Source organism: Salminus brasiliensis, chromosome 23 (genome assembly GCF_030463535.1).
Source record: "Salminus brasiliensis chromosome 23, fSalBra1.hap2, whole genome shotgun sequence".
Taxonomy (NCBI): Eukaryota; Metazoa; Chordata; class Actinopteri; order Characiformes; family Bryconidae; genus Salminus; species Salminus brasiliensis.
Genome location: NC_132900.1, coordinates 20505057 through 20527889, shown reverse-complemented (window position 1 = coordinate 20527889; position 22833 = coordinate 20505057).

Below are 22833 nucleotides of genomic sequence, written 5' to 3'. Positions count from 1 at the left end.
TACATACCTTAATCTTGGGAACTTTAGCCTCCTGGTTCTTTGCTTCATGGTGGACTGTGTGAGAACAGCTTCTCCCTCCACCACTGGACCACAGAGCACATCCTCACAAGCCTGCTGGGAACACGAAGAAGCAGAAACTTCTGCAGAGAAAGCAGAATGATGAGCATCCTGCTGGGAAAAAGTTCAAATTCAGTAGGCATAGCTCCATTCAACCTCACAAGTTAGTCAAAAATTTCATTTTTCTAATGACAAATGACAGGTATTGGGTCCTATGCACAAAAACACAAGCACACATTTCACAACACCTAAACACAATAAATGCATGTAGTCTAATGCAAAACTACTGACAAGGTCTTCCAGCTGTAATAAGTGGGCTTTTGTCAAACTGGTGGTTCTCGTGGTGTGCAAACTGACTGACCTCTTTATCTGTTCTTTGCTTCAAAGTCTGGTACATTTTAAAAAAGCTCAAGCAGGTTAATCACATGGACATGTCTGACTTTGTCGGTGTCTCCCTGAAAGATAACACCTTCATTCTGTAGTTCTGTAGTTCATGGCTGAGGCGAGGTCAGGTCCATCACCAACTGTGCTTAAAAGTTCTGCATCTGTGTCTACTCCACATTTTCACAATATCCATAGTCTGTAGACTCTACTAGACGCTACTAGAATTCCAGGTTATGTCTGGAAAATCTAGATTACTACTGGCTCTCGTTTTCACAGTTACAGCCTCATTAACTTCATTTAGCATATGGGCTGTCAGTTCAGTTGCTAAAGCGTTCACTTCAGCCATTCAGCTTCTCCACCCTGGTCCTGGAGGCACCCACCGTACATTTAAACATTAAATTAAACTGAGGTTGCAATAATACCTACTAATTTAATGTTTCTACTGTTTAAGCACTGCCAGTGTGTTGTGGTACAGCAAATCCTGTCCCAAGTCCCGTGAGCTTCTGGACCTAATGTTTCTATATATTATTATATCGTTAGCTACAGTTAATTCAGTGTCTCTGCAAATACATTTCAGGATCTAATAAAACCCACAAATTCATTTTACCCTGTGTTGCCAAAGTATGAGCAGGAATACCAGATTTAGCCCCTGCCTCCCAATATCTAGACAAACAGCAGCTTCTGGAGCTGTTTAATTCTGCTACTTAGAAGGAGGACTACTTTCAGATACTGTAAAGCAATCAGTACTTTTTCATTACGCTTCAGAGCAAAAATGTGACCCTGGAAGTTTTCAATTCACACTTAAATAAGAACTAATTCAATATGTGAGGTAAAGTTGAGTTAAACAGAGCTAATGCAGCTCAGCATCAGCTATTAACTCTAACTAATATTCCTACTGGAGGAAACAACAAGATTAGCTAAAACAGCTAACGGCAGAAAGCCTGTGTTGTCGGATGAAACAATATATAAAAGTTAGTCCGTTTTTATCAGGACCTTTTCCAACAACGTGGAAAATAAGACCCCTCTTTTAGAAAGGTTAGAGCTCCCGAAGTTTCTAAGTTAACGCCGAACATCAGCAGCGCTAGCAAGTTAACTCCTACAGTCGTACAGCTAAAGTACAAACACACACGAAACCATAAAACCAAGCTTTCAAATATTCGCTGTACGTTTATGGTCACATATAAGGTAAAAGATCAGCTTAAAAGCAGCTAGTTCACATGAACTCACCTGGCTCTATCGGGAACGTCTGTCCTGGGTGCCTCCTTGAAGTAGACTGACAGACTGGAAGGGGCGATACCGGTGACTGCGCCTCGTCCCAACAGAACTGGACTACAGCTTCATTTGGGCAAAGCTGGAGCGACGATGAGGATTGCAGATGGAAAATCTTCCATAAACTCAAAACTGCTAAAGCTCCTCATTTAGATAACGCTTTAAACACTGTACACTCATATGCAATTGTACACACACTGTTTAATTAGCATATTTGATTTCATTTAGAAAGTCCAGAATATGCTGCTATAGTATTTCTATGTTGTTTATTTGATGAACAATCCACATTTAGTACATCATACATATTTATAGTACTAAACTGTAAATCATACAGATTTAAACATTTTATATATTTTTATTTTATTAAATAGGTTAATTCTCAGCGCCTTTAAAGCTTGCAGATGAAAACACTGAGAGACAGAAAGTGTAAACTTCAGTACTGGAAATCATGATGTAATTGAATGTCATTTACAATGGCTGAACTAGAAAACAGCTTGGTCATCATGGTCTTCCTCTTCTCCTTTGTACTGGTACTATTTGCAGTACTGGTACCGTTATCCTTACTGGTAGAAGTGAAGCTGACTTGGCTGAAGTCAGACGGAGACACTGTGAACCGTGGATTTACAGAAGCCGTGATTTCCTAACTCTCTGACAACTCTTTCATAAAACAGTGAAAATCAGAGACTTTGTGAGTCAGTACAAGGAGGAAACTCTTCATTTGGAAGAAGTCCCACCAGAAGTTGAACACCTGACTCAGGGAGAGAGGTGAGCGTTTTTTTGTGTGTTTGCACTGCAGTTACCTTGAAGAAGACTAAAAATGTTCAAATAAATAAATAAATAAATAAATAAATGATATTTACAGTGTAAAACTCCAACTAAACCTAAACTATTGATCTTACTTTTAAGAAGAATATGTAATTGTGAGGAAGACTTATTATTTCTTCATATTTAAAACTACACCACTGTATTTTAACTTTCTCCCCCCCCCCCCTAAAATCTGATCTCTGTGTGGGAGGGAATTTGCACATTCGTTCTGGGAGCAGTAATTATAACTGGTGTTTGGGTAGTCCTGGTGTACCCCGGCTGTTTCTGTCCCTCAATAAAGCGACTGTACGCCAAGTTGGTTGTAAGCTTTAACACATCTGTTTAAATATCAGTAGTAATAAGTACCACTTTATGCCAAAAAGATTTAGGACCGTGGGAATGTGATGTCACTTGGTCGGATTGTCCCACGTGACATCATTGAGTAGGTAAATTTGTGCAAATATTTCCCATTTTTTTCCAATGGTAGAAGTGTGGGAAATGTTTCTAATTCTTTGTCCACGGTAGGACTTTTTTTTGCTTCCCATTTTTTTTCCTACCCTAGGATTATGTAGGATTGTGTGAAATTCGATTGTGTGAAATTTTTCCCACAGTTTTCCTGTGTGTGTGTGTGTGTGCGTGTCACAGCTGCACCAAAGACCCTTAGTCAGAGAGAAGCAAAGTCTTAAATGTTTATGGTTTGGCGTTTGGGTTTGAGAAAAGTAAGGCGTGTGTTTTCATCAAACAGTTCCTCTCTGTAAAACGTGACTAAAACATAATGGTAAATGGTCGGGGTGACGTTACAGAATTGCTTTAAAAACCCCACCTCTGACCGTAGATCTTCCACACATCACCAGTGAAAGAGCGGGACCCAAACACACACACACACACACACACTTTGAGGAAACTCAGTATGGATTCCAGCCAACTTCCCAAGGAGGATCTTGAATCGATCGGACTACTTTCACCAAGGAAACGTAGGAAGAAAGCTTTCGGAAAAACCTGCATTTGCACAGCGTACCGTTTCCCTGTGGTTTAAAAAGTTGCGGGAGCAAATGGTAGTAGAGGATCTCGCACCTACGGCCGAAGATATTGCAACATTCCTCCGGAATACTGGCCGTCCGTCATCAGAGAGGAAATGGTGTCTGAAAATGTCGTTTCGAGGGTGAAACCTCCGGGAGATAAACGTGATAAAAAGGATGATGTGAAACAAAACGTCACGCTGGGGAAAAGAAGACCGAGCAACTTTGTTTTCCGGTGCTCTGATAGACTGTTCAAACAGCGCCAGATTAAAGACTTTGAGGGAAAAGGGTCTCTGGTCATTTCACCAAAAAAGAACAAAAACGGAGAACGTTACGTTGTTTTTCACAAGTCCAGCTTTTCTGAGAAGGAAAAGAACTGTAACCTGACCAATGTGAAGCTGACTGAAAGAGAGAGAGAGAGAGAGAGAGAGAGAGAGAGAGAGAGAGCTGTACATGCTCAATCAAACCATCCCGAAAACACGTGAGTTGGAGAAATCCATTCTATGCTGGTTCAGACACGAAACACGAGACCCACCGTTCACGATTCGGGCTCCTCTGTGTCTGTAAGGAAAGGTGGACTGATGAGCGTTAAGATGAGATCCGCCTTTCAACAACGATGCATAACTCTGATCATCTCACGCTATATGGAGCACGATAACCCCTGCAGAGTTCAGCTGGAGGTGTGAACGGCTGAGGTCGTACGTGAAGAAAGTTTGTGTGAAAATGACGAGGAGCAATGATTAACTTTTTCACTTCACTCGAAAATGAGACCGAGGAGATCACTGAAGGTTCGCTGCTGGAATCTAAACTTTTAGACGTCTATGAAACGACCCGTCACATTTTGACAGATAAGTAAAACGTTTTCTTTTGTTTGTTTATTTATTTTATACCTTAATCAGCTTCCATAGTTCATGTGGAAGAGATGCCTTATGTTTGACCATTCAAATCACAGTAATCACGTACGATCCTTTCAACACTTTTCTTTCTCTGTCACCAGCGAGAGACAAGTGCACCTGTATCGACTGCGACATACCTGGGACGAGAGTCCTGCTGACCAGTCAAAACGACCAGGACGACGACGATGAATTTAAAAACAACAAACGGGTGAAGGTTGTCCTCACCTTCGCTAAGCGAGAAGCAAAACGGCATCGAAAGTCGGCCCGGTTCACCTCTTACAGACGAGAAAAGTTCAGAAGAAGATGTGATAAACATAATGATGACAAACCTGCCATCCTCCGGGAGCGACAACGATGATGATGATGATGATGAAACCACGGTGAGCGACGAATCTGAGAACGTAGAAATTGTGGGTGTTAAAGAATGGGAGGTTGATGATGATGATGATGATGATGACGATGATGAGGTGAAGGTATCGGAGAATGGTCGACGTGAAGAAGAAGAAGTGGAAGAAAAGGTGAAACGGGAAACCAAGAAATGATAAAATGACAGAAATGTCAAAGCTTTAGGAAAGGATCTGCACACGAGCTCTCAAAGATATTATCAGAGAATGGAATGAGCAACAGTGTGAGGGGTGTAAAATTGATTGACCATTCATCACAAAATCAACAGACCTGTGTGGAAGGAGTGCCGGTGCGTTTCCTAGATGTGTTCAAACAAAAGTGGTTCAGCGTTCTGGACGAAAGCGAGAGCCTCCTTCACCAAACCATGCGTCTGGAGTTTGGAGTTACCGACCAGCTGGATGGATTTGTAACGAGGATCCTGAAAAAGTTTCACGACCAGCTGCAAGATGATTTGACAGTTGAAGAATCTACGTCCGACTATCTTTCCAAAAATCCCTTTGAGGCGTTGATTCGTTATTTTCACAATGAGGAGTTTAGTGATCAGTGTAAAGAGGCTGCTGCATCCCTGTATAACATTCTAATGAAGTCTGAGGTTGGTGAAAAAAATGCTGCTGCTACTGTTACCGCTTTGTTTTTCTGCACGCTGTCATTTCATTTATTAAACATGTTCCTCTTCTCATTTTTATGTATTTCATGTTATACATATATATCCTGATGTAGAAAAAAGAAATCCCCATAGTATTACTCCATATCCATATTTAACATGTTTTTGCCTTAAATGTATTTAACTACACTGATTAAACATATATAGCATGTTTCATATTATTAATACAACATATTATTACGTATGATGTTTAACAACTTTTTTTTACTTATTCAGTGTTCCTAAACCAACAAAAAAACATAACATATAAAAAAATTGCATCCAATTAAAAAAAAAAAAAACTATCTACAACTTTTTATTCAAGTTTTTTTGTTGTTGTTGTTGTTGATAAAAGGGTGGAGGAGGAACGGGTTCTTCTGGAGGTGGGTTTTTCCATAATACCTAAATATATATATTGGTATAAAAAAAAAACACACATACGCACAGTCTGTCATTTGAGTTTTTTTTTTTGTTTGTTTGTTAATTTGCTTGTTTTGTTTTGGGCTTTATTTCTAAACGTTATGGCAGCAAACGAACGTTTAGAAGAACTTTATTAGGACGGTGGGGAGTTTGAGCGGTAGACAGTTTTATCCGTAGTCTTAAGTTCTCTGGTTCCTTCAATAATAATATAATAATAATAATAATAATAATAATAATAATTAATAAAATGAGGCCGATGTTTTTCTTGGGAGTTTAGACACCTATTCCTTACATAAACCCAGACTAATTAATTTCAGAAGGAACGTGGTTCTAGTTTTGGAAAAGGAAGCTCAGTGGCAAATTGATTTGGTGGATTTAAGCAATCTTTCAGTACAATGATGGAAAAAAATATTCTCACGTGTATAGACATTTTTTCTAAAAACTCCTGGGTAAAATAAATGAGCATGAATCGTGACTAGGGCTTATAAAATATTTTTGGAAGGCAGACGACCCGTCACTCTACAATCCGACAAAGGTAAGGAGTTTTTAAACAAATCTTTTTGAAACCCTTTGAAAAGATATAACATTAGACATTTCACTACGGCTAGAGAACTGAAGGCCTCGGTGGTGGAGCGTTTCAACACAACTCTCACGGGTCGTATGTTTAGGTATTTTACGGGGTTAAACACTTACAGGTATTTAGATGCGTTGAAAGATCTGGTGCATTCATACAATCGTACGTTTCACAGATCTGTCAGAATGAAACCCGTTGAGGTGACGCGCCCTAATCAAGTTCAAGTTTATCATTTATAAGGTAAACGGGTTGGTGGTTAAAAATATCTGGCTATCTACATTTACAGTGAACGACGTGGTTCACATTGCCAAAGAAGGCAGGGCGTTCACCAAAGGCAAACATTTTCAGTCGAATATTTTTTCATAAAGGAGGTGTTAAAAAGAGACCCGCCCATGTATAAACTTAGGGATCTGGAAGGAGAGGTAATAGATGATTCTTTTTACGAAGAAGAAATGCAGAACATAGTTGTGCTGAAAAACAGAATGTATCAAATTAAAAAATAAATATTGGCTAGAATTAAATAAAAGTCAGATGGAAAAGTTGGGATCTGAAATGTGATTGGTGGATAGATGAAAGGGATGCTCATGACCTCGCTCCCCCGCAGTCGTACTAAGACATGGAGGAGAACAGCGATTTTTACATCACGCTTCTCAGGAACACATGTCCCAAACTGTATCCGCAAAACGAAATTTCTAGTTATTGCGTAAAGTTGTCTAAAACTGTTTGTCTGAAAGGGTGCTGGGTGGTGGGTCTCTCAGAAATGAACTATCCGACGACGTGGTGCACTCTGCCTAGACCACAGAGGGAAAACAGAAGAGGTTGAAATTTGGTTTAATTTCGGTTTGGAACTGATTCATATAGAAAAGCACACGGTGGTTTTTATGCCACCGTCGAGGAACTTTTGCTCAAAATAAACAAGTTTTTTAGGAAAAAGACCTGTGGTGTAATTTTGTTTTAGACCCACTGACCAGACGCCTCCAACTTAACCTTGAAAAAGAAGAAATGAAGCGTTTGGTCTGGGAAAATAAGTAGCCCGTTAACGTTAGAACGTCTGGAGCTTTTGCAGATATTCTGGGTTTCACAGAACATCGGTGGGTCGCTGCGCACAGGGGCGAGCACCCGGCCTGTATAAAGGGTGGAGGTTTTATCTGTACGTATATTCAGACGTGTCGCTGTTTCAAAAAGCTTTCAGTCTAGTCCACCCACACCTCAAGACGGCTGTTCAGAACATTGCTAAATATGTTGTTTCTGCTGTGGCGGACAAAGCGGTTCGAAGATTTACGGACAGTCAAGAGGGCACAGGTCTGTCCGCGCTCAGTCGCGTGCACATGCGCCCTCCGGGGCAACGCGTGTCTAACCCCCATAAAATCAGAGGATCTCCTTACAAAGCAGAAAGTGACTGAGGCGCTGACCTTTGGACATTCTTCGAAGAAAAAGCAAAAGAAACAAAGACCAAAACCGCAAAGAAGAGGAAAAGAGTTTGACTGAGTCCCGATAAATTTTAAAAAGAAGAAGAAGAAGAAAAAAACAACAAAACAAAAACAAGCATGTCTCTGATACACGCCGCTTCTACCGAGTGTTTGATATCAGAGTTGGGCTTATTTACTCTGCCTATCACACAAACCAGCATCGAATCTTACAAATATGTGAAACGCCACCCATCACATCCATCACAGACACCGGTCCCATACATTTCTTCGTAGCAGGTTCCGGAGACGAGCATCTGGATTTGAATCGTTGGCTGTTGTACCTGACCTGCAAAATGACGAATCCGGAAGGTTCTGATTTAGCGCGCGACGCCAAGGTCGGTTTGATCAACTACCCCATCGCGAGCCTTTTTAGCCAGGTGGAAGTTTCTCTGGGCGATAAACTGATTTCCCAGAGCAGTTCGACCTACGGCTACCGAGCCGCCATGGAGTGTTTGCTGCATCTCATTTTCCCACCGGCATGTTTAGAAGGGATACTGCGGGACATATGGACGACGCTGACCCCACTGGAGAGAACCAGGGCCTGTCATAGAGGAGCGAATTCAGCGAACGGAGCCGGGTTTTTGAACTGATGGGACACAGACACAGACATTTTTAAATTCCGTGGACGTGAGAGTTAAACTGCTGCGTGATAAATACGAATTAGTTTTGATGTCTTCTGATCAAAACCCGGCTATAAACTACGCATCCTGTCGGCTCTGCTGTACGTCAGAAAAGTCAACGGGCGTGAACCTCGCTCACACCTCCGCTCTGATGAGCTCAAACACCAAGTATCCGCTGGAGCGCGTGACCGCTGCACTGATCAGTGTCCCCGCCGGTGACCGCGGATCCAGTCAAGATCATTTGTTTCTGAAACAAGTGCCTAAATTTATAGGGTTGGGATTCGTCCATAACCAGGCCTTTAGCGGTTCTTACACTCGCAACCCTTTTCATTTTCATCACTATGACGTAGAATCTTAAAATTTGGCAGTGGATGGCGTTTCCTACCCCGCTACACCTTTCCGCCCCGTTTGTAACTGTCAAAGAAGTCTGAGAGAATATTTGAGTCTGGTCGAGGCCACAGATCGCTACCTAAAGGATCAACATTTGGCCATGAGCAGAGAAGACTATCACCGAGGTTATACTTTATTTATTTCCAGAGTTGGGGGGCTTTATAAGAAAAGGCTCTTCCCCCAGCTGAGGTTTTCAGAATTTTGGGAACTACTAAGAAGTCAGCAGCCTGAGATCTAAGTATTTTTGATGGATCATAATATGTAATAAGATCTCGCAGGTACTCAGGAGTGAGGCCATGTAGGGCTTAGTATGTTAATAGAAGAATTTAATAATCAGTACAGAATTTAACTGGGAGCCAGTGCAGTGCTGATAGAACTGGACTGATATGGTCAAATGTTCTAGTTTTAGTAAGGACCCTGGCTGCAGCATTTTGAACTAGTCGAAGTTTATTGAGGTTCCTGCTGGAACAACCTGATAAAAGTGCATTACAGTAATCTAGTCTTAAGGTAGACAGTGGCGGGGGACAAATGAACATTCTGAAATTGTACAATAGTACAGCTCATTTACACTCAGCTAAACGTCTCGCCATAGATGCTCTATTCTTAATGGGAAAGAAGGAGAGGAACAGTAGCATTAGCACAGCATTTACCCTGAGCAGCTGATAAAGAACACCTTTATGTTAATAAAGTGACAAATTCCAGCATATTTTAAAAGTATTGAGAAAAGAAGTTATTCAGTGAATCAAGAAGTGTGTCCACTATTCTTAAAAGGTCATGTATAGACCTTGATGGTCAGGCATAGTTTTGAACTGCTTTAAGAGAAAATACAGGAGCAGCGCTTGAGCAGTTCTCTACCAGCTACATGATCTATATACAAACAGAACTCCAGCAGAATCCACTCTGTGCATGAACTTGATGAAACTCCACTGAACTCTGCATGCAAGGCACCTTTTACCACTCTGTATCCTGTCATTATTTTAAATGTATTTTTTTGTTTTTTAACATTTTTGATAATGTAATAGCAGTGATGTGTGAAGATTAAGACGCACCTAGGGCTGGGCCTAAATGTCCAAATATTATGTTAAAGGACCATAAACTCCATTTTCCCTCTTTTCTTTTCAGTCCTACTTAGTGTTTGTGAATCACACTTTAGCCCTTACAATTAAAACTGGCTGTTTTTGTTTATTACAGTGCCTTTAAGATATATGTAAATGAGCTTTGTTCTGATTAGCTGTGTTTCTCTGAAGTTCAAGTTCTATCAGACATATGAAGTGGAGAATTCAGCATTTCATTTCAGGTCATTTCTCCTGTGTGGGGTGAAACTTTTGCCGTTCTCGGTCAGGTACTTTAAACATTTTATTTTAGGTCTTTTCAACTGTGTGAAATTCTGCTTCAGGTACTTTAACCTAGATACAGTGGGGTATGAAATGTTTAATTTCTGATATTTACAGTATTTTTAGGATTACATTTTAGGGGGTGAATCATGTTATCTGAAAAATGGGCTACGCTAACCCTCTTATAGAATCCATAGGGGGCGCTACAAGCTCCATGATGAATGTGAAGCGCAACACTGTTGTATCCCGTATTCAGAGCTATGCTACTGAATTCTGTATAAAAAGTAGCAGAACTTTCCTACAGACCACAGTAACAGAACACTGTTCTACCAGAATAGAGTAGCGTAACAATATCTTACAGAACACAGTAGCCTGAAACTGTTCATTCACAACAGAGTAGCATAACGCTTTCATTCAGAAGACATTAGAATAATTATTTTAATACAGAATACAGTACCAGTTCTCTTTCAACCAGAATATGGTAGCATAACACTACACAACCAGCATAGAGGAGAATAACTCACACAATACAGGATTCAATTCAAATGAATTTTATTTATACAGCGCTTTCACAACAAATGTGGTCACAGCAGCTTTACAGAGATCATTTGAGCAAGCCAGTGGCAACAGTGGCAAGGAAAAAGGAGGAACCAAGACTCAAAAAGGGAACCCATCCTCCTCTGGTCGACACCGGATAGCACAATGAAAAGCAAAACAGCAATAAAACACGGAAATAAGGGAATATGGCCAATGTGCCATCAAGCCATAAAAAGATGAAAACAGGAGTGAAATGAAGTCCATGCAGGTACACGGTCATAAGCACAGCCATGCAGTGAGGGGAGGATGACTCAATTCGAGGACCCAGGACCGGACAGCGGGCAGGAGGGTGGTGGAGAGAGAGGGAGAGGCGTGTCGATGGAACAGTTGAAACTGGGCATCTCAACACATGGAAACGAGAGGAAAAAAAAAAAAAAAAAAACACAAAGGGTTAGGATGGGAGGGGTGGAATCACAGCAAAAACTTTTTAGAAATGGTTGCAGCAGGACATTGTAGGCAAAAGCAGCCAAACACAAATGCACTCGGACCCGCAGACAGCAGGGGGCAGCTTAGCACATGGAGACCAGAGATGAAATGAAGAAAAAGTAATAATGAAGAAAAGGTTTAGGTTTATATATGAATATGAACAACACTAACACCGCTCAAGCACAACAATTTATACAGAACACAGCAGCGTAATTTTCATGCAAAACACAAGCACGACACAGCAGGCCAACATGGATCAAACTGAACACAAGCAAGTGGCACAGCTGCAGCCACCTTTAGCACTGTGCTTGCAAGGCAATCTCGAGAAATTGGATTTTTAGACACAGCAGCATAATTATTATACAGAACACAGTTAATTGACATCGTTCAAGCAGAACACAGCAGCGTAACAATTTTAATGAAAAACACAAGCAGGACACAGCAGCGAAATACCAATCAAGCAGAACACAAGCAAGTGGCACAGCAGTGAAATCTCGTTCAAGCAGAACACAGCAGCGTACCAACGATTATACAAAACACAAGCAGGGCATAGCAGCCCAACATGGATCAAGCACAACACAAGCAAGTGGCACAGCTGCAGCCACATTTAGCACTGTGCTGGCAAAGCAATCTTGTAAAAAACTGGAGACTGTGGGTGCAAAAGTTTTACCTGTTTCTTACGGAGAGTGGGATTGTTGAGGAGTCGGAAAAGTACAATGCGCCACCTTTCTGCACGTCGCTGGGGAAGATGCAGTAAAGGTCTACAACATGTTACAATTCAGTGAGGAAAATAAATAAATAAATAAATAAAAATAATGAAGAAAAGGTTTAGGTTTATATATGAATATGAACAGCACTGTAACACCGTCCAAGCACAACAAAGCAGCAAAACAATTTACATGCAAAACACAAGCAAGACACAGCTGCCCAACACCGTTCAAGCAGGAAATGGTAGAGAAATATTATTCAAGCAGGACACAGCAGCAGAATAATTTTTATGCAAAACACAAGCAGGACACAGCAACGCAACATGGATCAAGCAGAACACAGCAGCAAAATTATTATACACAACACAGTTAATTGACATCGTTCAAGCAGAACACAAGCAAGTGGCACAGCAGTAAAATATCGTTCAAGCAGAACACAGCAGCGTACCATCGATCATGCAAAATACAAGCAGGGCATAGCAGCCCAATATGGATCAAGCAGAGCACAAGCAAGTGGTACAGCTGCAGCCACTTTTAGCACTGTGCTGGCAAAGCAATCTCTTCGAAAATTGGAGACTGTGGGTGTAAAAGTTTTACCTGTTTCTTACTGAGCGGGAGATTGTGGAGGAGTCTGAAAAGTACAATGTGCCACCTTTCTGCACGTTGCTGGGGAAGATGCAGTAAAGGTCTACAACATGTTACAATTCAGTGAGGAAAATAAATAAATAAATAAAAATAATGAAGAAAAGGTTTAGGTTTATATATAAATATGAAGAGCACTGTAACACTGCTCAAGCACAACAAAGCAGCAAAACAATTTACATGCAAAACATAAGCAAGACACAGCAGCCCAACACCGTTCAAGCAGGACAGAGTACCGAAATATTATTCAAGCAGGACATCAGCAGAACAATTTTGATGCAAAACACAAGCAGGACACAGCAACGCAACATGGATCAAGCAGAACTTAGTAGAGAAACATTATTCAAGCAGAACACAGCAGCGAAATACCAAATCAAGCAGAACACAGCAGTGGAACAATTTTGATGCAAAACACAAGCAGGACACAGCAACGCAACATGGATCAAGCAGAACTTAGTAGAGAAACATTATTCAAGCAGAACACAGCAGCGAAATACCAAATCAAGCAGAACACAGCAGTGGAACAATTTTGATGCAGAACACAAGCAGGACACAGCAGCCCAACACAGTTCAAGCAGGACACAGCAGCAAAATTATTATACACAACACAATTCATTGACATCGTTCAAGCAGGACACAAGCAAGTGGCACAGCAGTAAAATATCGTTCAAGCAGAACACAGCAGCGTACCAACGATCATGCAAAACACAAGCAGGACACAGCAGCCCAACACGGTTCAAGTAGAACACAAGCAAATGGCACAGCTGCATCCACCTTTAGCACTGTGCTGGCAAGGCAATCTCTTCGAAAATTGAGACTGTGGGTGCAAAAGTCTTACCTGTTTCTTACAGAGAGTGGGATTGTTAAGGAGTTTGAAAAAGTTCAATGCGCCACCTTTCCGCACATCGCTGGGGAAGATGCAGTGAAGGCCTACAACATGTTACAATTCAGTGAGGAAGAAACTGAAACAAGAAATGTGCTGAAAAACAAGTTCAGCGATTACTGAGAGTCAAGAAAGAACCTACCCTATGTTTACCATTTGTTCTTCACGAGAGCTCAGGATCCAGTTGAAAACACTGTGGCGTACGGGAAGAATTCGGGAACCGGAAACTGTAGAATTCAGCAAAGTACTCACATATTCTGGCCACCGCATGTCACTGTTGGGAAAGCTACCACTCACCTGTGAACACAAAAGCCAAAAATGCTAAACTGAATTTCACATATTGTTGACGGTGATGTACCAGCAATACTAGGACGTGAGACATGGGAGATGTTAGGTGTGGTTTAAAGACTGCATGGAATCGCAATGTAAAATGACATTCTGAAAGACATCTGTTTAGGGGTGTAAATCACCAAACCGAACGACTGGGTAAGCAGCAGGGTCACAGTGGTGAGGATTTTGGCAGATCAAACTTCAGATCACATCACAAATCCGGTACATGGCCATGTGCTCTCTGCAGAACTCAATCTAGATAGAGATAAAGTGAGAGCTGTAACACACATGCCTACACCAGAAAACAAGCAGGCACTCATGAGATTCATGGTCATGATTCATTACCTTTCCAAGTTTATTCCCAGCCTGTCTGAAGTCAGCGCACTGATCCAGAGATGCAGCTACTACACACAAGGACCATGGAAGGATGGCCCAATGAGAAAAATCCAAACATACTGGACATTCAAAGCAGAAAAGCAAAATACAGATTCAAGACAAGCTGTAGAGAAGACAACTCAAGCAGAACAGCTATTATGACAGACAGACAAAGAGCCCACCAAGCATATACATGTGGGACAAGGTGAAAATTCAGAGAAGTGCAACCTGCTATCATGATCAGCCACGATTCTTCACAGTCCAGACGCCAGATGAAAGAACCTATAGGAGAAACAGAAAACAGAACACACATTCACAGGACACAGTTCAAGTTCCTGTCCCTCTCCAGATGTGGTAATGAACAGAAACAGAAACAAATGTCCTGCCTATGGCCAAGTGTGCAAATTCTGCAACAGAAAATCACTTTACCAAAAATGTGTCTAACAAAACAAACCAAAGCAGAAGGAGAAAAGAAATCATGTAGTTGAACGAAATGCAGAGGTTTACTCATTGGAAAAGATGAAATCAGAAAAACATTGACAGTCACAACAAAAGTGGAAAACTGGACAACTGGACTGTAAATAAAACTACAAGAACTTTGCATTCAGCACCAGTGTCCAACTTGAAGACAATGTCATTGCAGCAGATCTACAAATCAAAAATGCAAGATTGAATTTTACATTGTCGACAGTGCAATACTAGGACGTGAGACATGCGAGACATTAGGTGTGGTTTAAAGATGGAAGAACCTATAGGAGAAACAGAAAACACCTCAGGACGACTGAAAAACAGTTCCCATCAGCATTACCCAATGTTGTTGCCGATTCCCGTTTCGAGTCGCAGGTCAGTGAATCCGGTCCACCTGCAGAAACTGGTACTGCAAAACAATCAGACTTACCTGAGACATCAGAGAGAGACATTCTTCACAAGGTCAGGAAGACAAGTAAAAACACCAGCAAGATACAAGGACTGAATCTGGAACACACATACAGTACACATTTAGAATATTCACAAACACATTCAGAGGACACGGTTCAAGCTCCTGTCCATCTGCTGACTGAATTTAAAGTTACTGTCATTTATTGCATCTTAGATTTGTTTAGGTTATTCTGCAATGTCAAGCTATTCTCATATATGAATAAAAAAATTAAAAAAAAACAATTGTGGGGATGTCACCTATGTTATGTACCAAAGAGGCAACCAAACACAAAGTATATCACAGAGTCATCCTTAGTCCATACTTTACACTGAGGTACCGGTAAGAAAAAAGGAACACCGGCAGTGGTGTTCGAGGAGCCCTTAGCTTTTCTTGGGCCCGTTGAAAGCACTGACCACAGACCTGAAGAAGGCAAAAGACCACAAATTCACTGAGTTACATGACTCGTTAATCAGAGACAGGACTGTTTGTTGTTGACAGTGATGTACAAGCAATACTAGGACGTGAGACATGATGGAAGAACCTGTAGGAGAAACAGAAGACACCTCCTCAGGGCGGCTAAAAGAGTCTCCATTAGCATCACCCAATGTTGTTGCAGATTCCTGTGTCGAGCCGCAGGTCAGTGAAACCGGTCCACCTGTAGAAGCCGGTATTGCAAAACAATCTGACTTACCTGACTCACATCAGAGAGAGGCATAGAGAGAGGCTTCTTCCACAGACCTGAAAAAGGCAAAAGACCATGAATTCGGTGAGGTGCATGACTCGTTAATCAGAGACAGGACTGTTTGTGGTATGAGGGAAGACTAATTGTGGGCAAGGTTGCTGAAAGAAACAGATCAGACAGACAAAGGCCATGAATATCTGCTGTGCAAATGAAGGGACATCAAATGAAGTGAAAAAAAAAGTGCTCAATGAAATACAAAACAGAACAACAAACAAAAACAGTTGGGTTTGAACAGAATAGCAAATCCAAACTAGCTAAAAATGAACAAGCAACAGAAGCAAGCTGCTCCAGATGTGGTTATGAACATAAACAGAAACAATGTCCTGCCTATGGCCAAGTGTGTAAATCCTGCAACAGAAAAAACACTTTACCAAAAATGTGTAAAACAAAACAATCAGAGCAGAATGAGGAAAAAAAAAAAATCATGCAGATGAACAAAGGACAGAGCAGGAAGATTTCTTCATTGGAACAGTTGAAATCAGAAAAACAGAATATTAGACAAACAAACACTGTCACAACAAAAGTGAAAAGTGAAATCTTGAAATAAACAAGAACATTGTTTTCAAGTTGGACACTGGTGCTGAAAGCAAGGTCATCTCAGGAAATGTCTACAAGTCACTTAGATTTAAAACAAAACTCCAGAATTCAGCTTGAAAACCACTCACATATTCTAGACACTGCAGGTCACCGTTGGAAAAGCTAACGCTCACCTGTGAACACAAAATCCAAAAATGCAAGATTGAATTTCACATTGTTGACAGCGATGTACCAGCAACACTAGGACGTGAGACATGATGGAAGAACCTATAGGAGAAACAGAAAACACATCCTCAGGGTGGCAGAATAAGTTTCCATCAGCATCACCCAACGTTGTTGGAGATTCCTGTGTCGAGCCGCAGGTCAGTGAATCTGGTCCACCTGCAGAAACTGGTGTAGCAAAACAATCAATCAATCTTACCTGAGACACAGCCCAAATCATCCTCATTTATAGTTATATTCATATTAAGAGAAACAAAAAGATATAAATTCAAGTGTGGAGATTTTACATGTTATGTAGCTAAGAGGCAGCCCTAGCTAAGAATCACGCAAGTCACCCAAAAGTAATAAAGTGTAAGTGTACCACAGAGGCCTTCTTCCTCCATACTGCACAGCCATGCAGTGAGGGGAGGATGACTCCATTCGAGGCCCCAGAACCAGACAGCAGGCAGGAGGGTGGTGGAGAGAGCCAGGTCTGCCGATGGAACAGTTGAAACTGGGCATCTCAACACATGGGAAAGAGAGAAAACACAAAGGGTTAGGAGGGAGGGAGGGGGGGAGAAAAAAAAAAAAATCACAGCAAAAACTTTTTAGAAGGGTTACAGCAGGACAGGGCAGGCAAGAGCAGCCAAACGCACTCGCACCCGCAGACAGCAGGAGGCAGCTCAGCACACAGGGAAGAGAGAAGAAATGAAGAAAAATAAAAAAATACAATAAAATAATACTAATGAAGAAAAGGTTTAGGTTTATATATGAATATGAACAGCATCGTTACACCGCTCAAGCACAACAAAGCAGTCAAACAATTTATACAAAACACAGCACTATAACCATTCTCATGCAGAACACAAGCAAGTGGCACAGCAGCGAAACAACTTTGATGCAGGACACAGCAGCCCCACATGGTAAAAGCAGGACACAGTAGTGAAATGTTGTTCAAGCAGGACACAGCAGTAAAATACCAATCAAGCAGATACAAGCAAGTGGAACAGCAGCGAAATACAAATCAAGCAGGACACAGCAGCGTAACAATTTTGATGCAGAACAAGCAGGACACAGCAGCCCAACACGGTTCAAGCAGAACACAAGCAAGTTGCACAGCTGCAGCAACCTTTAGCACTGTGCTTGCAAGGCAATCTCATTGAAAATTGGAGACTGTGGGTGCAAAAGTTTTACCGGTTTCTTACAGAAAGTGGGATTGTTGAGGAGTCTGAAAAAGTCCAATGCGCCACCTTTCCGCACATCGCTGGGGAAGATGCAGTGAAGGTCTACAACATGTTACTATTCAGTCAGGAAAAAACTCAAACAAGAAAATGTGCTGAAAAACAAGTTCAGGGATTACTGAGAGTCAAGAAAGAACCTACCCTATGTTCACCATTTGTTCTTCATGAGAGCTCAGGGTCCACCTGAAAGCACTGAAGCGTACGGGAGGAATTTGGGGACCAGAAACTGCAGAATTCAGCAAAAGTACTCACATATTCTGGCCACCGCATGTCACTGCTGGGAAAGCTACCGCTCACCTGTGAACACAAAAGCCAAAAATGCTAAACTGAATTTCACATATTGTTGATGGTGATGTACCAGCAGTACTAGGGCGTGAGACATGGGAGATATGTTACAGCAGGACAGGGTAGGAAAGAGCAGCCAAACACAAATGCACTCGCACCAGCAGACAGCAGGGGGCAGCTCAGCACATTGGGGAGAGAGAAGAAATGAAGGAAAAAATAAAAATAAAGAAAAGGTTTATATATATATATATATATATATATATATATATATATATATATATATATATATATATATATATATATATATATATATGTATGAACAGCACTGTAAACACCACTCAAGCACAACAAAGAAACAAAAAAAAATTATACAGAACACAGCATCATTTTCATGCAAAACAAGCAGGACACAGCAGCCCAACATGGTTCAAGCAGAACACAGTAGCGAAATATCGTTCAAGCAGGGCACAGCAGCATAACATGGATGAAAAACACAAGCAGGACAGCAGCGAAATTATTATACAGAAAAAGTGACGCTGTTTAAGCAGAACACAACAGAGTAACAAATTTGATGCAAAACACAAGCAGGATACAGCAGCCCAACATGGCCGAAGCAGCACACAAGCAAGTGGCACAGCTGCAGCCACCTTTAGCACTGTGCTTGCAAGGCAATCTCATCAAAAATTGGATTTTTAGGTGCAAAAGTTTTACCTGTTTCATACAGAGAGTGGGATTGTTGAGGAGTCTGAAAAAGTCCAATGCGCCACCTTTCCGCACGTCGCAGGGAAAGATGCAGTGATGGTCTACAACATGTTTCAGTTTCTTTCTCTCTGAATTGTAACAAGAAATGTGCTGAAAAACAAGTTCAGGGATTACTGAGAGTCAAGAAAGAACCTACCCTATGTTCACCATTTGTTCTTAATGAGAGCTCTGGATCCAGCTGAAAGCATACGGGAGGAATTCGGGGACCAAAAACTGCAGAATTCAGCACAGTACTCACATTCTGGCCACCGCATGTCACCGTTGGGAAAGCTACCACTCACCTGTGAACACAAGAGCCAAAAATGCTAAACTGAATTTCACATATTGTTGACGGTGATGTACCAGCAATACTAGGACGTGAGACATGGGAGATGTTAGGTGTGGTTGAAAGAGTGCATGGAATCACAAAGCAAAATGACATTCTGATAGACATTGATCTGTTCACTGTTCTTGGATTCCTACCAGGACATCACCACATTCAAGTAGATCCCATGGTCTCACCAGTGATTCATCCACCAAGAAAAGTCCCGATTGCCCTGAAAGACAACAATCATTGATGAGCTACACAAAATGGAGAAAAGGGGTGTAATCACCAAACAGCATGAACCGAACGACTGGGTAAGCAGCATGGTCACAGTGGTGAGGATTTTGGCAGATCAAACTTCATGATGAAAGTTCCAAGCTCTGCACACTGAACATACCCATTGAAAGATACAGATTCCTTTGACTTTCTTTTGGAGTGTCCTCAGCTTCAGATGTATTCCAAAGGTCAATTGCAGACTATTAAAGGCCTGGAAGGTGTCGCCAACGTTACGAACAATATCTTAGTCTGGGGTGAAACGGTTAAGGAAACATGACGGCAGGCTCATCCAAGTGCTGAAAAGGGAAAGACTGTGGAACCTGAAACTCAACAAAAACAAGTGCAAGATCAGATCATCCCAAATCCCAGTGCACCTCTCAGCTTTGTGCTCGACTTGCCACGGAGTGTCATGCTCGAGCAGTTTTCTATGAAAAACTGAAATCTCTGGTACTGGTAACACCATGGTACTGGTACACCATCTGTAGATGCGAGCTCAGAAGGCTTCGGAGCAGCAGTTCTGCAGGAGGGAAAGCCAGTGGCTAAATTACATTCCCAAAGGCAACAGCAAATGATCCAGAGATGCAGCTACTACACACAAGGACCATGGAAGGATGGCCCAATGAGAAAAATCCAAACATACTGGACATTCAAAGAAGAAAAGCAAAATGCAGATTTAAGACAAGCTGCAGAGAAGACAACTCAAGTAGAACAGCTATTATGACAGACAGACAAAGAGCCCCCCAAGAATATACATGTGGGACAAGGTGAGAATTCAGAGAGGGCAACCTGCTATCATGATCAGCCACGATTCTTCACAGTCCAGACGCCAGATGGAAGAACCTATAGAAGAAACAGAAAACAGAACACACATTCACAGGACACAGTTCAAGTTCCTGTCCTTCTCCAGATGTGGTTATGAACAGACACATTTTTGGTAAAGTGATTTTGCTGTTACAGGATTTGCACACTTGTCCATAAGCAGGACATTGTTTCTGTTTAACAAAACAAATCAGAACAAAATGAGGGGGGAAATAATCATGCAGTTGAACAAAAAGGCAGAGCAGGAAGATTTCTTCATTGGAACAGTTGAAATAAGAAACAAAAACAGGAGTATTAGATAAACATCAACACTGTAACAACAAAAGTCAATAGAATAACTGGACTGAAAATAAAACAAGAACTTTGCATTCAGCACCAGTGTCCAACTTGAAGACAATGTCATCGCAGCACAGATCTACAAATCAGGTTTGAAACAAAACTTAAATCAAAAATGCAAGATTGATTTTCACATTGTTGACAGTGATGTACCAGCAATACTAGGACGTGAGACATGTGAGACGTTAGGTGTGGTTTAAAGATGGAAGAACCTATAGAAACAGAAAACACCTCAGGACGACTGAAACAGTTCCCATCAGCATCACCCAATGTGGTTGCAGATTCCTGTGTCAAGCCGCAGGTCAGTGAATCTGGTCCACCTGCAGAAACTGGTATTGCAAAACAATCTGACTTACCTGAGACACATCAGAGAGAGACATTCTTCACAAGGTCAGGAAGACAAGTGAAAACACCAGCAAGATACAAGGACTGAATCTGGAACACACATACAGTACACATTTACAATATTCACACACACATTCAGAGGACACAGTTCAAGCTCCTGTCCATCTGCTGACTGAATTTAAAGTTACTGTCATTTACTGCAGCTCAGATTTGTTTAGGTTATTCTGCAACATCAAGCTATTCTAATAAATATGGTGTCAAATGTACAGTTCATGTAGTTCAGTTCAGAGACTTCATCTCATTTCCCTTGAGTTTTAAAGCATTACGGTTCGACAGTGTTTGTATGAACGTTGTTGAGAGTCCTGCACAGCCCAAATCATCCTCATTTATAGTTATATTCATATTAAGAGAAACTAAAATATATAAATTCAAGTGTGGATATTTCACATGTTCTGTAGCTAAGAGGCAGCCCTAGCTAAGAATCACGCAGCTCACCCAAAAGTAATAAAGTGTAAGTGTAGCACAGAGTCGTCCTTCCTCCATACTTTACACTGAGGAACTGAACCGGTTAGCAGAGGGAAAAACGGCCGTGGTGGTCGAGGAGCTCCTCGGCTTTTCCGGGGTCACGCAGACGCCGCCAGTCCCTCTCCGGTGCGGGAGTGGAGACGACGACTCTCGGTGTCCGTCGCGCCGGTAGTGCTGGAGCTCAGACGCCGCGTTGGAGGAGTCACGGGTCAAGCTGGACGACTTCCTTGCAGAGCGGCTGGAAAGCTCGTTTTTCCGCGGTCGCCATGTTTCTCGAGGGTAAAGAGAAAAACGCAAAGCGCGGTTAGTGAGACAGAGGACTGTACAGTAACACAGACAGCACAAGGATTCCAACAAGTGTCTAAGATGAAGAAGACAAAGCTCACATTACGGACTATAAAGTAGGATGGCCGGTCGAAGCTCTGTGTGGAATCACGGCTCGAGCTTTGAAAGCAGGGCCGCATCGAAACAGCAGCTCCGAGTCTCCTGAAAATACCTACGATCACGTGATCGCCGGAAACGAAGCTTCGTTACGGTTCAATGCGCGTGAGTTTCCGGTCCCGCTGTAGACGAGCTGCATATAATCTGAAATTTGTACTTAAATAAAACGGAAATACAGAACATGTGTGAATTTGCTTCACTTTCATTATAAAATTATTGACATTCCTCAGCATTCAAGGGTTTTTACTGGAGACGATGTGAAATGACCTTGAATAAAAACATTTTACAACTCTATTTCTGTGTTCAACAGATGTACAGTCTACATGCACATTCAACAGTGGTGTTTTTCCCTTAATCTAATAGTGTCAAACATGGCTGTTTTGTTTAGGAGGAGAGTAAAGGAATTACACACTCAGATGAAATTCATTCAGTTAAAGGAAGAAACGCAGTCCGACATCGCTGTATGGAGCAGTTTGGACAAAGCTTACGAACACAAGTGAATCAGGCAGTGGTGGTGTAGTATTGTATTTGTACAACAGGTGGCGCAGTACAACTTCAAATGAACCACTTCGGCTTCAAATGGTTAAAAAGCCTCGTTCTGCTCATCCCTAATACAAAGATATGACTGGGAGAAACAAGCAGCAGGAGAGCAAGCGCTGGACCTGTCAGCCGGAAGTGACGTGTCTGTCCAGTAGAGACAGATTTCTTCTACAGTGTTAAAGTTTTCATTTCACTTCATTTATTTTTTAATAAATTCAATTACATCATGATTTCCAGTACTGAAGTTTAGACTTTCTGTCTCTCAGTGTTTTCATCTGCAAGCTTTAAAGACGCTGAGAATTAACCTATTTAATAA